The following is a 13,509-nucleotide window of genomic DNA, read 5'->3' as shown; positions in this document are numbered from 1 at the left end:
CCGTATAAAATACGAAACCCTTAGAAAAATATTACTTAATGTTTTCGTAATGGCTACGGAACCCTATTTGGGCGTGTCCGACACGCTCTTGTCGGTTACATTCGCGTCCACCCGCTCGGTGCAAACCGCGTCAGCTGTAACATTAAAGCCGATGGTCTGTAATGTTCCATCTTATGTGAACATATATTTAGATATATATAAATAGATTAAAAATGAACTTATTTTATTAAATTAAATTATTCTGTACCTTATTAATACTATTTCATTGTAAAATTATCAATATCAACTTATTATTTACTAAACTACTCAAATAAGATCACTGGCAATACTGACTGACAGATAGAGGAAGATTTCTGACGTAATCGTGAAGCCAATGAAGCCATTGAGACCAAAGAGGCGAAAGTGGCCAAAGTAAAAAATGTAACGACAGAAGCCAGAGATGCCAGTGTTGCAAGTGTAACTACAATTTAAGTATAAAAGGGGCACGAAGACGAACGGAAAAAGACTTTGATTTTGCTACGCGTTCGGGAAGGTTCTCCCTGAATTATTGAAGTATCGATTTTTCGTAATTTTTGTTGGGGGTTTTTGAATAATTTCTTGTTAATTATTATAGTGTATTCTTTTGTGTAAATTTCCTGCTTTGTGTATTTTATCGCCAAAATACGAGTGATTTGATATTCATTGCTGGAGACTACATAGCGATTCGAATTGTTTATTTAATAGTTAAAACGGGGTTTAATGGGGTTTTGTGGTTTGTTTGTGAAGTTTTGGATTTAATATTAATATTGGGGTAGCGGAGAACCCAACCGGATTTCGGCTCAGTAAAAGCCGATTCTTAGGGAATGAGAGCCAGGTCACCTAGCGGTGGTAACGGACAGGCTGGCATTCCCTGGGAACGTTCTTCAATGTAGAGTACGCCTATTGGAGTAAGGGCGGGGTCTTGTATTATACCGGAAGAGACAGACCTATTTTTCTCCCAGGGTTTTGGAGGGTTTGAGATGCCATACCGGTGTCCTAAATTCACCAAGATCTTGTCCGCTTTATCTATTTATTTATTTATTCGCACTCTTATTCTTCGTTACTGGTATTTGTCGACCCAATCCCCTTGACGGATACCAGTAGGCACACGGGTGTTAGGAATTAGGGAGCAGAGTTACCCACTCGACTTAGGTTTAGCTTAGAATAGGCTCTCTCACTGCACTTTGAGAGAGACTCCGGGTAATTTAAATGTGGAACCCGGGTTCCTAGTTTGCTGCTTTCGTGTAGTTCAGTTGGTTAGTTTAGAAGTAGGGATAGGATATAGTAGGTTTGGTAGTATTATCTCTCTTCGGGGAAGGTGGAGGTGGTGGTTGTTTTATCTGATTTGGTATTTAATTGTGTTTTTCTTCGCATTAACTATACAGCTACTTAACTATTTGCTTAGGCTGCTTTTAAGCTTGCCTACTACGTACAGAACCTAGCCATACTCATGGCGACATACTTACATAGATACTGACGATAAATGACAGACTTTTGACGCCCGACGAATGAAAGGTTTCAGCGTTTCGCTTTCATTCAATGTCCTATGTTACAAACGCTAGTAGCTTCAAACAAGTGAGACAAAATAATTCAACAACTCACGACAGAATAATATTTTATTTGCTGAAAGTAGAATCTCCTTTGAAGACTGTGGTCGTTCCTGGCAGCGAACCTTGGATTGTATAGTCCTGTTTTGGCTATTTATACCAACTATTTTAATGGTAAATGGCTTTACCAAATACTTATCTTTCATAAACTAACAATGCAAGTCATTTTGGCTAAGACTAAGGCAGATGCAAGTCAGTGGCTGACCGGTACCAGGTGATCCGGAAGTTACTTATTAGTCGATATGATGAACCATTGAAGTTACAACTACGTACTACTAAAGTTGGCCTTGTTACTGCAGGAGTATTGTGATCACGGGTTTGATCCAGGAACAGCTTCAGGCTATAATTGACTTCCCTTTGTAATGTCCTCTCATATAACATAATGATATGTTTTATTTCCTAACAAGGAAAAGGTAGTATGCTCCTTCAGGGCTAACGCAGAGGAGGCAACATCCAGTTCGGTGACGAAAGCCACTTTCAGGGGCGGGGAGTGGGCCTCTGAACTTTAGCTGCGGTATAAAATACCTCTTCCACACGAACATATCATAGACTATAGACGTAATGACCTATAAGAAACTAAACTTTAAAAACTTTCTTCATTCAACCTTCTTTGTCTTTTTATTATTTAGTTAAATTATATAAAATATTATAATTGAGCTCTTTCCCATTATACTAAACGAACTAAAGGGTTACTTCTTCGGACACGACGTAGGTTCCTTACTCTAGACCGCTAGCGATCACTTGGCCAATCTTATGACTTAAACAAGGTAAATCAACTTGAGTTAGGTTTAGGTAATTTTGTAGGTTGAGGACCCATAATAAGGTAATAATAAATATATATAATAAATAAATAGGTAATAAAATATTAGTTCAGTTTGTAGGCATCGATATAGGCTTTGGTAGGGTTAGGTAAGTTAGAAATTAATAAAGGGTAGGGAGGATTCGTTACAATTTTGGTGCCGTGACGACCAGGATAGTATGTATGTTTTAGTAATTATTACCAACTAGCTTATGCTCGCGACTTCGTCTGCGCGGATCTAGGTTATCGCGCGACGGCGCCCTCTACCGAAATAAAAGGTATCCTATGTTGATCCTCAGGGTTCAAACTACCTATATACTAAATTTCATCAAAAACAGTTCAGTGGTTTTGGCGTGAAAGCGTAACAGACAGACGGACAGAGTTGCTTTCGCATTTATAATATTAGTAGGGATTACCTACTTCATTTAAATTTATTAGTCTTTATTTTTTCCATTACTGTTTCACTGGGTCCTCAAATAATCATTTCTCTGTTAAGTCATTTATTATAATACAATTTATTCATGTTACGTTGCGCGTAGATATGATATAAAGTTGATTTTGCCTTGTTTGGGTCGAGTGTTGTTATAATCTGTTGTCACGTGACAATTGGTTATAGCAACAATTTTGTTGACGTGAAAAAGGAAAGTATAAGTGGGAAATAGAAGCTCATAGTAGGCAGTCGTATTTTTCTACAGCAGAAGTAGTTTTCTTATCGGTTGCAGCGCTCCTTGTACATTTTGTTCTGAAAAAAAAAAAAACATGTTAACAACTTTCGGTAAAAACAGTGATTGAGTAAGAGGTTGAAGTTAGTGATGTTGTGATTAGTTAAATAAAGCGTGAAAAGGAATAAGTTAATTACATTACATATAGTGATCTCTTGAGTGATTAAATAATTTAGTAATGAATTAAGTAGTAGTAGTTTTGATGTAAGTGAAGTATGTTAAGTAACTGAGTTGTGTAAAGTCAAGTAAAAATGGTTCGACTCCATGAACACAGCAAACCTAGGAAGTTACAAGCACGTTATATCATAATTGTTATTAGTGGTCGAAACGTCGAGGTGAATGTTGCTCCTGTGTATAGCATGATGGGTCCTGTTTGTTGTATTTTAAAATTATGGAGTTCATGAAGTTCAATAGTGAGAACTAGAGTTTACTAGAAGTTAGGAGGGAAATAACAAATTAAAATTAGAGAAGTCAAGTACAACTAGGCCCATCATTAAGAAATGTAAGAATATTGTCAGACATGTAATAGAAACTAAATAATCTGAAATTGGCGTAGCTTATTATATGATTACAGGCAGTGGGGGCACAAACAAATAAAATTAATGCCTGAAACGAAGAGATGATATTTACAGAGTTCCTTAACTCTAATATAACACATTGAAGTAATTGAAGTATTGGATATGAAGGATTGCATTATAATTTAAATAAATGTCAGTTAAGTGTAAGAATTTATATTGAAATGTCAAAGGTATAAATAAGATTATAATAATATAAAAAATAAAAATTCCAATCATGTCATGATGTGACAAATAACAATTAAAATAAGATTGGTTCTCCTTTAGGGTTTGTTATTGTGGTTTGGTTTACTAAATAGTTCATTGAAAATAGCTGACACCAACCGAGGCCACTGGGTGTGTGGGGACTTCTGTCCAGCCCTGGGCTTCCTCTTGCTGATGTGATGATGATGATGATGACGATGATAGAGCAAATGATTGTGGTGGTGTGAATTGATGCAGTATAAAAAAAAGAAAGTTGTCTGAGTAACAGAGACAATAGAGTAGTTATAAACTAACTAGGGCCGGACTGATAGGAAAGGTTTTTTCTAAAAATAATAAAATAATAATTAAGTAATATGAATCTGCATATAAATTCCCAATTAAGTGCTAGTAATTTATAGATAAGGTAGGGTAGGTAGGCTACATATTACCTTAATAAAATGCTGGTCAGCAGTGTTCAATACATCAGCAAGGGCATGTGTTTTAACCACGGGGCAAAAGTCAAGTTTTCCTCGGGCCCAGGTCATCTGAAAAATATTTTAGTAAGATTGTAAATAAATCCATAGACATTGATAATTTTTATACATAGACAGAAAAACTAAGAACATAACTAAGATAATTAGAAAAACATATATATACCGTACCTATATTACTGTTCAAAGGAATATCCTCCTTAGCTTTCCCGAACCCGGACTAAGGATAGACACTCAGCGCTGAAACAAAGTAAGAAATAAGCATCAAAATCTGGTTCTAGTCTAGTTACTTTTAAGAACAAAATTAAATATAAATATATTTTATATTGAGTAAGTTCGGTGAAAGTAAATTTCTTCTCAGTCAAAAACCAATTTTATTCACTATAAAATGTTATGGCATCAGGTTAATTTCAATAATTGAGACTTATTTCAAGTAATAGACACATTGCAAACAAGCATATATCTACATCTCAATTAAATATAATTACTAGAAAATGTTCTAACCAGAATGGTTGTAGTGTGAAAAAATTTAGGTATGTTAGCAAATTGTACTTGAGCTTTCCTGATAAAATAGTTAAAACAATAACAAAAGGAGAATAGATAGATGATTTGCTTGTGTACTATAGGTATTATCAGGAAATTAAAAGTTAAGTTAGATTGATAGACATCGGCTGATTATTAACTTTGTTTATAGAATGCAGTGGTACAATTACAATCATTTTCCGTCAAAACATAGGTTAGTAACTGATTATTATCATGGTATTTAGTAATGACATTGCCGTAAGCTACATAGTCATCGATGGTATTTAGTATGTTTGAGACAACTCAGATATATCATTGTGGCTGAATTATGTACAAAACGAAAACTTATTCCATCAAAATCACAAAAATCTAACAATTAAAGTAAAAATAAGTAATAGTAACTTACTCGGATTGAAGCCGATTGTTCATCTTGTAAGGCGTATTTTCGACGGAGTTGATCTTCTCGATTCGTTCTTGAATTATCTCAAATAATACGTATTCATCCACTTAGATTAACAAAAATAAGTACAAAATAGGCACAATAAACAAACAATGCGCAGACGCCATATCTTTTATAAGAAAAAAAAAAATATATTTTCTTTAGGTTATTGACAGATTACAAATACGTGTTGCCAAAAAAAAATATTACTCGATATAAGGATGTCCATTCATCGTCACAACTGTGATTGTGGTTAGCTTGTACGATACATTATAAATTCTTTGCTAGCTGTTAAATATAATAGTTAGGTATTCATATCATATAAATTTACCATTAAGATTGTTTTAGTGTATGTCAACCGTTTGTTATAGTGTATAACGACCTTTAATATTTTTTATATTGAGATGACAGCATTGATTAGAAGATGATGGCGGCAGATAGGAAAGAACATTTTGTAGTAAAAATATCAAATAAAATAAAAGGACAAGAGTGCCCTAATTATTTATGGTAAACGACCTAAAACAAAGATGAAGCTTAGATGTAAATATATTTAATTTATATTACAGTAAAGGGTCTGCCAGATTGCATCGATTTTGTCTATTGTCATTCGTCTCTTTCTAACAAATATGCAGGTTAGCATTCGTAACAGACATTTAGATATTCGAAAGGAATAAATGCATCGCGTAGTAAAAATAGAACGTATAATAAAATTGTGTAAATACCTATAAATACATTGCAATAATGTTCTTTCTGTCAAGAGAAATAAACTTTCGTAACGGTAAGATATTTAATATTGTCTATGCAGCAGGCAGTATGTGAGTTGTCAAAATTGCCAGGGTCAAACATAGATCATTGATAATAGTCAATGTCAATGTCAGTTAATGGTTGACACATTTAGCTGTTCGGAAACTATTATAGCGAAACGCAGCCCCGATTGCGTTTAGCTAGTGCATTTCACACTTGGGGGCACGGGCACGACCGTACGAATTTTATGAAACTAAATAACAATTTTAGTAGAATTACCGTTAGCTTCTAGGAAACAATGTTCTAGTGTGGACTAATTATTTAGCGTATAAAGTAAAGTAAGGTTAAGTTAAGGTTATGACCGTGATGACATGTTTTAAAATTTTATGATAATAGTGTTCATTTATCCGAACGCAAATATCAGTCAGTACATAGCTGTCAAAATGTATACGATGTACGATACGTTTTTCGTTGAAAAGCAAAAACAAAATAATAATAATATGAAAGTAATAGTGCAGGGTTTACTTAGTGAGTTTAAAAGGCTTTTAAAGGACTGTACTCTGCTTGCGTTATTGTCTGACAACATCTATGTGTGTGTAAACAAACTTTTTATGGTGCAAAAGAAAAAGACTAATTGTTGTAAGTAGTAGTGTCATGTAAATATCTAGTAAGGCTACGCAGATGGATGAAGCAAAGCACATAATTATGTATACATTTAGATAGGGTGAGTATTTCATTACAAAGTATTCTAATTGATTTTATTTATATGTAGTTTGATGACCTACACGGGCGGTGGTATAGTCCAATATCTAAGACGTTTTCAAATTATTGAATGGATCAGCTGTACATTGATATTGTGCAAACTAACCTTCCAGAATAGATAGATTTATGAGTGATTTTATTGGAAATATAAGAAAACAAATCTATATAATTAAATTTTACTTTAGTTTGGCAATTATAGATAATGCTTACCTTCCTGTTTCCGTACTGCTTTCTGTGTATTATGGTATAGGTTAGCAATTTATAGGTTTATGCGATTACTTTCTAATTACATTGTATTTTTGTGGTCTATTTTTGGTGTATAATTCAAACTTAGGTATGTATGGTATGATTGCTTAAGTATCTGGGGGGCATGCAGAGCAGCATTATCAAGTAGGGCAAAACATTTAATTGTATGAACCATTATTCATAGGAAAAGCAAACACTAGGTACATACATGAATTTGCATTACATAACTAGCGTTCCCGGCATAATTTTAACTAAGTCAGGCAACAGTAAATTGAGGTGATGTTTATATGTATTATTATTATAGCCTCTTTATTTCCATTTTGAATCACAGAACATTATCATAAGTGCATGCATTACATATTTAAATTAATTATTATATTAATTATTACACCCATTAATTTGACGACCGGATGGCCAAGTGGATGGAGAGCCTGACTGTGGGGCTTGGGGCCTCGGGTTCGATTCCTGGCCGGGGCGGGTGTTTCTATGGGTGGGGCGGGGGTTTGTTTTTGGTATTGGGTGTTCAGTATTGTTTGTTTGTTGTGTACTCTTTATTGTACAGAAAGGAAAAACAAAAAGTTTACATAAATGAAAGTTGTGTTAAGTGCAGAGGCGGACTTGTCCCTGCAAGGATCTCTGCCAGTCAACCTTTGAGTGGTAGAGGAGCCATCAAAAAAAACAAGGATCGACAAATAGAGTAAAACATTTGAATAAATATAAATGCATATGTAAACCTCAAATACCTAACTATATACAATAATATAAACACATATAAAACATAATATATCTATAATAAAATAATAAAATACTACACAAATTTACATACAATACATAAATAATACAAGTATAAAGGATAATTACTTACTAAATAATCAAGGAACTAGTGTGAGCCACATCTTCTTCAATGTCTCCCTGAACGAGTATACGGAGGAAGATTGTTTGGACCTCTACAACCTAGCCGCATGCACAGAAAAGGATTTGGAGTAGATCTTGATGAGGTAAAGGAGATGCTAGAAGGAGATTGGCGCTTGACCGCAAACGATGTTGGCTGCCTTCAGCTAAGTAGCCGAATCGCTCAGAATGATATAAAGAGCCAAAGGATTAAAAGAATATTGAAGAGCAATGACAGAATGTGGACGTTTCTTCGGTTGTATTTGTTTGTATGGGTGTTTGTCCGTTGCCAGGTATACGTTAGTGCGGGCTTTGCTTGGTTTGGGACTGAGTTGGTGTTGGGGGTCCTATGAAACTTATTTATTTATTACATATATATTTCAGAAATACATAACATTTCATTTCATAATTAAATAGCATTCCAAATATAACGATTATATTATATAAATTATTTAAATTTATAGTCTATTCAGAAAAAGAATGGTTAAGTATATTAATACTAATAATTAAGACAATACATTCTTCAGGTATTTGGTTAAGTTAGAATGGGCACAGACGTTTCTGTTAGAATTAAGTTCTCCGATAGAATATTATTTACGGTTAATAGATGTGGGTGGAATCAGTATAGTCAGCTTAAGATTATCCGGATAAAGGGGTTTGTGAAAATAAAGCGGAACGCTTGATGCTTGGTGGTGGTTGTTTTGGTACAGTGGGTTTTATAACTTAGTTTCTTGGGGCAACAGTAAAATTTATTATTATTACAAATAAAATGCAAGTGGGTTATATATTAAAAAAAAAATTGTATTCTTGAGCTTAGAAAAAAAATTATATATAGGACATGTGTTTTGCTGGAGCACATTTTCTAACATTTGAGTTGTTTTTGAAAATCATTCAGTTTTTTTTATAAGTGTATAAAAATATTATTCTTATGTCAGAGTGGCGTGTTAAAGGGGGGACAGAGAGTATGTATAAGGTTGAAATCAGGGGTAGAGGGCTTAGTAATGGTATGAAAGAGCGCAAGAGGAAGGATGTTTCTGAGGGGATTTTAAATGAGATGAATGGAAGAAATAAGGTATCTAGTATGAGTGAGGCTTTGATGTTGGAATTTTATTTAACTTATTAATGTTTGGACTGGAACATTACACTCAACAATAAAAGCCCATGGATGTAGAAGTTAGGAGTAGGCCAAAGAAAAAAAAAATGGCATAATGCAGTTAAATTGCCGCCCATGAAGCTTTCACACTCAACACAACATGATACTAGAACCCTACACGTAGCAATAACGATGCGTGATATTGTATAATCTTTGCTATCATTGAGAATGTAACCCTCAACATGATGAATTTCATGATTACAGGATGACACTAAAATTAAGTTGAATAAGAGGGCACTTGTACTCTTGCAAAAGGCTTGGTACATAGAAGTTTAAACCTAACAAATTTATTTTGAAAAAAAAAAAAATATATACAAAATTATTTTATTGGATATAATCCGAAATAATAGACAATGACACTACATTATTATCACAACAAGTAAAAACTGGGAGTAAGGTGAATGAGGTTCAGGGACTGGAGAACGTTGCTTTGAAATGGCCTTTAAAGCAATGGTTTTAGGCGTCGACGTTGGGCTTTGTTTTACGGAGGGGCACATTTGCGAAGGGCTTTGATCGTTAGAGGCAGATGCAAGGTCGGGTCACTAGCTCATGTGTATGAAACCAAGGGACTCATTTTCCCTCGCTGAGACAATAGTTCCTCGTGAAACCCTTTCATCGCCATTTCTGGTAACTAAGATCTAGTCATTTGTTCCTTTAGTAATTTTATTCTTGGTTGATTTTATACGAATTGTATACAATATGACGTTACGTTATTGTTGCAACATACTCCAAGCTTAGAGTGATGTAATCGAGGAGGGAAGGTTAGGTTGCCCTGCTGGAATTGGTTTTTAAAGCAATGGTTTTAGGCGTCGACGTTTGGCATTGTCTTTAGAAGGGACACATTGGTAATCGACTTTCGTCGACAGAGGCAGATGCAAGATGGGGTCCATTGCTCGTGTGTGTACCACTAGGGTCGGGGTGAGCCTAGCACAACTCACTTTTCCTTTTGAGGCAAGAGTCACTCGTGAAACCCTTTCAGCGTCATTTCTGGCATGTGTGTGAGGCTTGATCATTTGCTCCTTGACTAATGTCACTTTTATGATTGGTTTAAATACACACCACACAAAAGTTTTGCCTGGAAGAAGGAAGGAGAGGCAATCATAGAAGGGATAAATGTTAATAAGTTTATTGAAAGTCGATATTTATTTGATTTTCAAATTCTACTCCAGCTAGATACATGTCCGCTTTTGTAGAATTTGGGGGCAAATTGTAACATTAAAGCCGATGGTCTGTAATGTTCATCTTATGTGAACATATATTTAGATATATATAGATTAAAAAGAACTTTTTATTAAATTAAATTATTCTTACTATTGAGACTATTTCATTGTAAAATTATCAATATCAACTTATTATTTACTAAACTACTCAAATAAGATCACTGGCAATACTGACTGACAGATAGAGGAAGATTTCTGACGTAATCGTGAAGCCAATGAAGCCATTGAGACCAAAGAGGCGAAAGTGGCCAAAGTAAAAAATGTAACGACAGAAGCCAGAGATGCCAGTGTTGCAAGTGTAACTACAATTTAAGTATAAAAGGGGCACGAAGACGAACGGAAAAAGACTTTGATTTTGCTACGCGTTCGGGAAGGTTCTCCCTGAATTATTGAAGTATCGATTATTTTCGTAATTTGTTGGGGGGTTTTTAATAATTTCTTGTTAATTAATTATAGTGTATTCTTTTGTGTAATTTCCTGCTTTGTGTATTTTATCGCCAAAATACGAGTGATTTGATATTCATTGCTGGAGACTACATAGCGATTCGAATTGTTTATTTAATAGTTAAAACGGGGTTAATGGGTTTTGTGTTTTGTTTGTGAAGTTTTGGGTTTAATATTAAATTGGGGTAGCGGAGAACCCAACCGGATTTCGGCTCAGTAATAGCCGATTCTTAGGGAATGAGAGCCAGGTCACCTAGCGGTGGTAACGGACAGGCTGGCATTCCCTGGGAACGTTCTTCAATGTAGAGTACGCCTATTGGAGTAAGGGCGGGGTCTTGTATTATACCGGAAGAGACAGACCTATTTTCTCCCAGGGTTTTGGAGGGTTTGAGATGCCATACCGGTGTCCTAAATTCACCAAGATCTTGTCCGCTTTATCTATTTATTTATTTATTCGCACTCTTATTCTTCGTTACTGGTATTTGTCGACCCAATCCCCTTGATGGATACCAGTAGGCACACGGGTGTTAGGAATTAGGGAGCAGAGTTACCCACTCGACTTAGGTTTAGCTTAGAATAGGCTCTCTCACTGCACTTTGAGAGAGACTCCGCGAGTAATTTAAATGTGGAACCCGGGTTCCTAGTTTGCTGCTTTCGTGTAGATCAGTTGGTTAGTTTAGAAGTAGGAATAGGATATAGTAGGTTTGGTATTATTATCTCCACTTGGGGAAGGAGGTGTGGTTGTTTTATCTGATTTGGTATTTAATTGTGTTTTTCTTCGCATTAACTATACAGCTACTTAACTATTTGCTTAGGCTGCTTTTAAGTTTGCCTACTACGTACAGAACCTAGCCATACTCATGGCGACATACTTACATAAATACTGACTATAAATGACAGACTTTTGACGCCCGACGAATGAAAGGTTTCAGCGTTTCGCTTTCATTCAATGTCCTATGTTACAAACGCTAGTAGCTTCAAACAAGTGAGACAAAATAATTCAACAACTCACGACAGAATAATATTTATTTGCTGAAAGTAGAATCTCCTTTGAAGACTGTGGTCGTTCCTGGCAGCGAACCTTGGATTGTATAGTCCTGTTTTGGCTATTTATACCAACTATTTTAATGGTAAAAGGCTTTACCAAATACTTATCTTTCATAAACTAACAATGCAAGTCATTTTGACTAAGACTAAGGCAGATGCAAGTCAGTGGCTGACCGGTACCAGGTGATCCGGAAGTTACTTATTAGTCGATATGATGAACCATTGAAGTTAAATTCGTACTACTGAAGTTGGCTTTGTTACTGCAGGAGTATTGTGATCACGGGTTTGATCCAGGAACAGCCTCAGGCTATAATTGACTTCCCTTTGAAATGTCCTCTCATAAATAATGATATGTTTTATTTCCTAACAAGGAAAAGGTAGTATGCTCCTTCAGGGCTAACGCAGAGGAGGCAACATCCAGTTCGGTGACGAAAGCCACTTTCAGGGGCGGGAGTGGGCCTCTGAACTTTAGCTGCGGTATAAAATACCTCTTCCACACGACATATCATAGACTATAGACATAATGACCTATAAGAAACTAAACTTTAATAACTTTCTTCATTCAACCTTCTGTCTTTTTCTTTATTATTAAATTATATAAAATATTATTAATTGAGCTCTTTTCCCATTATACTAAACGAACTAAAGGGTTACTTCTTCGGACACGACGTAGGTTCCTTATTCTAGACCGCTAGCGATCACTTGGCCAATCTTATGACTTAAACAAGGTAAATCAACTTGAGTTAGGTTTAGGTAATTTTGTAGGTTGAGGACCCATAATAAGGTAATAAAATAATAATATATTAATAAATAAATAGGTAATAAAATATTAGTTCAGTATGTAGGCATCGATATAGGCTTGGTAGGTAGGTAGGTTAGAAATTAAATAAGGGTAGGGAGGATTCGTTACACAGCTAGCGTAGAAGCGTAGGCCTCATCATTTAGTTTCGCCAAAAGAATCCTACATAAACATACACTGTGGCAACACGAAACGCCAGCGGAAAGTATCTTTTACTAGCCTATACGGTATTTGACAACACCTGATTTTGCCATATTCTTAACATTATATGAAAATATAGATATACAGATAGTGTTTTAGCGAAGAGAAAATTTAAATCGTTGAAAATTGGATTATAGTGATTTTTTGAAAAATCTATATTACCTGTCTCTTTCTCAAACGCTTTTTTCTATGCAGCAAGTATGGCGGTACTGGCGTGTGACGTCACATGCCAGTATGTCTTTCTCTGTCTAATCTTGAATTTCAAACCTTTATACTTTGTTATTTGTAAAGGTAGCTTAAAAATTGTTTTTCTATTCGATAACAGGCATTGTGTAGTTTTAATTTATAAAAACATTACAAAATAGTCAAATACCGTATTGGCCGCACTCTGTCTGCGTAAAATTCGTTAACACTATCCGCGGGCACTGTGCAATTTTCCGAGATAAAAGCTTCCCTAATCCTTCCCGGGATTCAAATTATCTGTACCTATACCGAATTTCATTCTAAATCGGTTCAGCCAGTTTAGACGTGAAAGTTAACAAACAAACAACTTACAAACTTGTATTGTCATGTCAATTAGTGGATATTGAGATGGATATTTAGCTTCGAGCTAGAGATTAGTACGTTCTCGATTGGCGACCACAAA

At 35.2% G+C, this 13,509-nt stretch overlaps 2 protein-coding genes and 1 long non-coding RNA gene across 8 annotated transcripts in view; 1 reads left to right on the top strand and 2 right to left on the bottom strand.

The window, feature by feature from the left end:
• The window catches only part of Invadolysin (leishmanolysin-like peptidase, invadolysin), a 108,306-nt gene that overhangs the window by 72,606 nt on the left and 22,191 nt on the right, over positions 1-13,509 (top strand). The gene's annotated exons all lie outside the window — the stretch shown is intronic.
• LOC141444918 (uncharacterized) overlaps positions 1-13,509 on the bottom strand; it is a 21,696-nt gene that overhangs the window by 4,463 nt on the left and 3,724 nt on the right. The window lies entirely within an intron of this gene.
• LOC141444919 (uncharacterized) lies at positions 2,908-4,610 on the bottom strand. The gene is made up of 3 exons (XR_012453237.1): positions 4,567-4,610; positions 4,354-4,449; positions 2,908-3,166 (listed from the first exon to the last, which is right to left on the bottom strand). It is a non-coding gene; the product is annotated as an uncharacterized lncRNA (long non-coding RNA).

The sequence above is a fragment of the Choristoneura fumiferana genome, chromosome 30, assembly GCF_025370935.1.
Source record: "Choristoneura fumiferana chromosome 30, NRCan_CFum_1, whole genome shotgun sequence".
Classification (NCBI taxonomy): Eukaryota; Metazoa; Arthropoda; class Insecta; order Lepidoptera; family Tortricidae; genus Choristoneura; species Choristoneura fumiferana.
The sequence above is the reverse complement of the archived record's forward strand: the minus strand, read 5'-3'. Positions and strand labels throughout refer to the sequence as shown.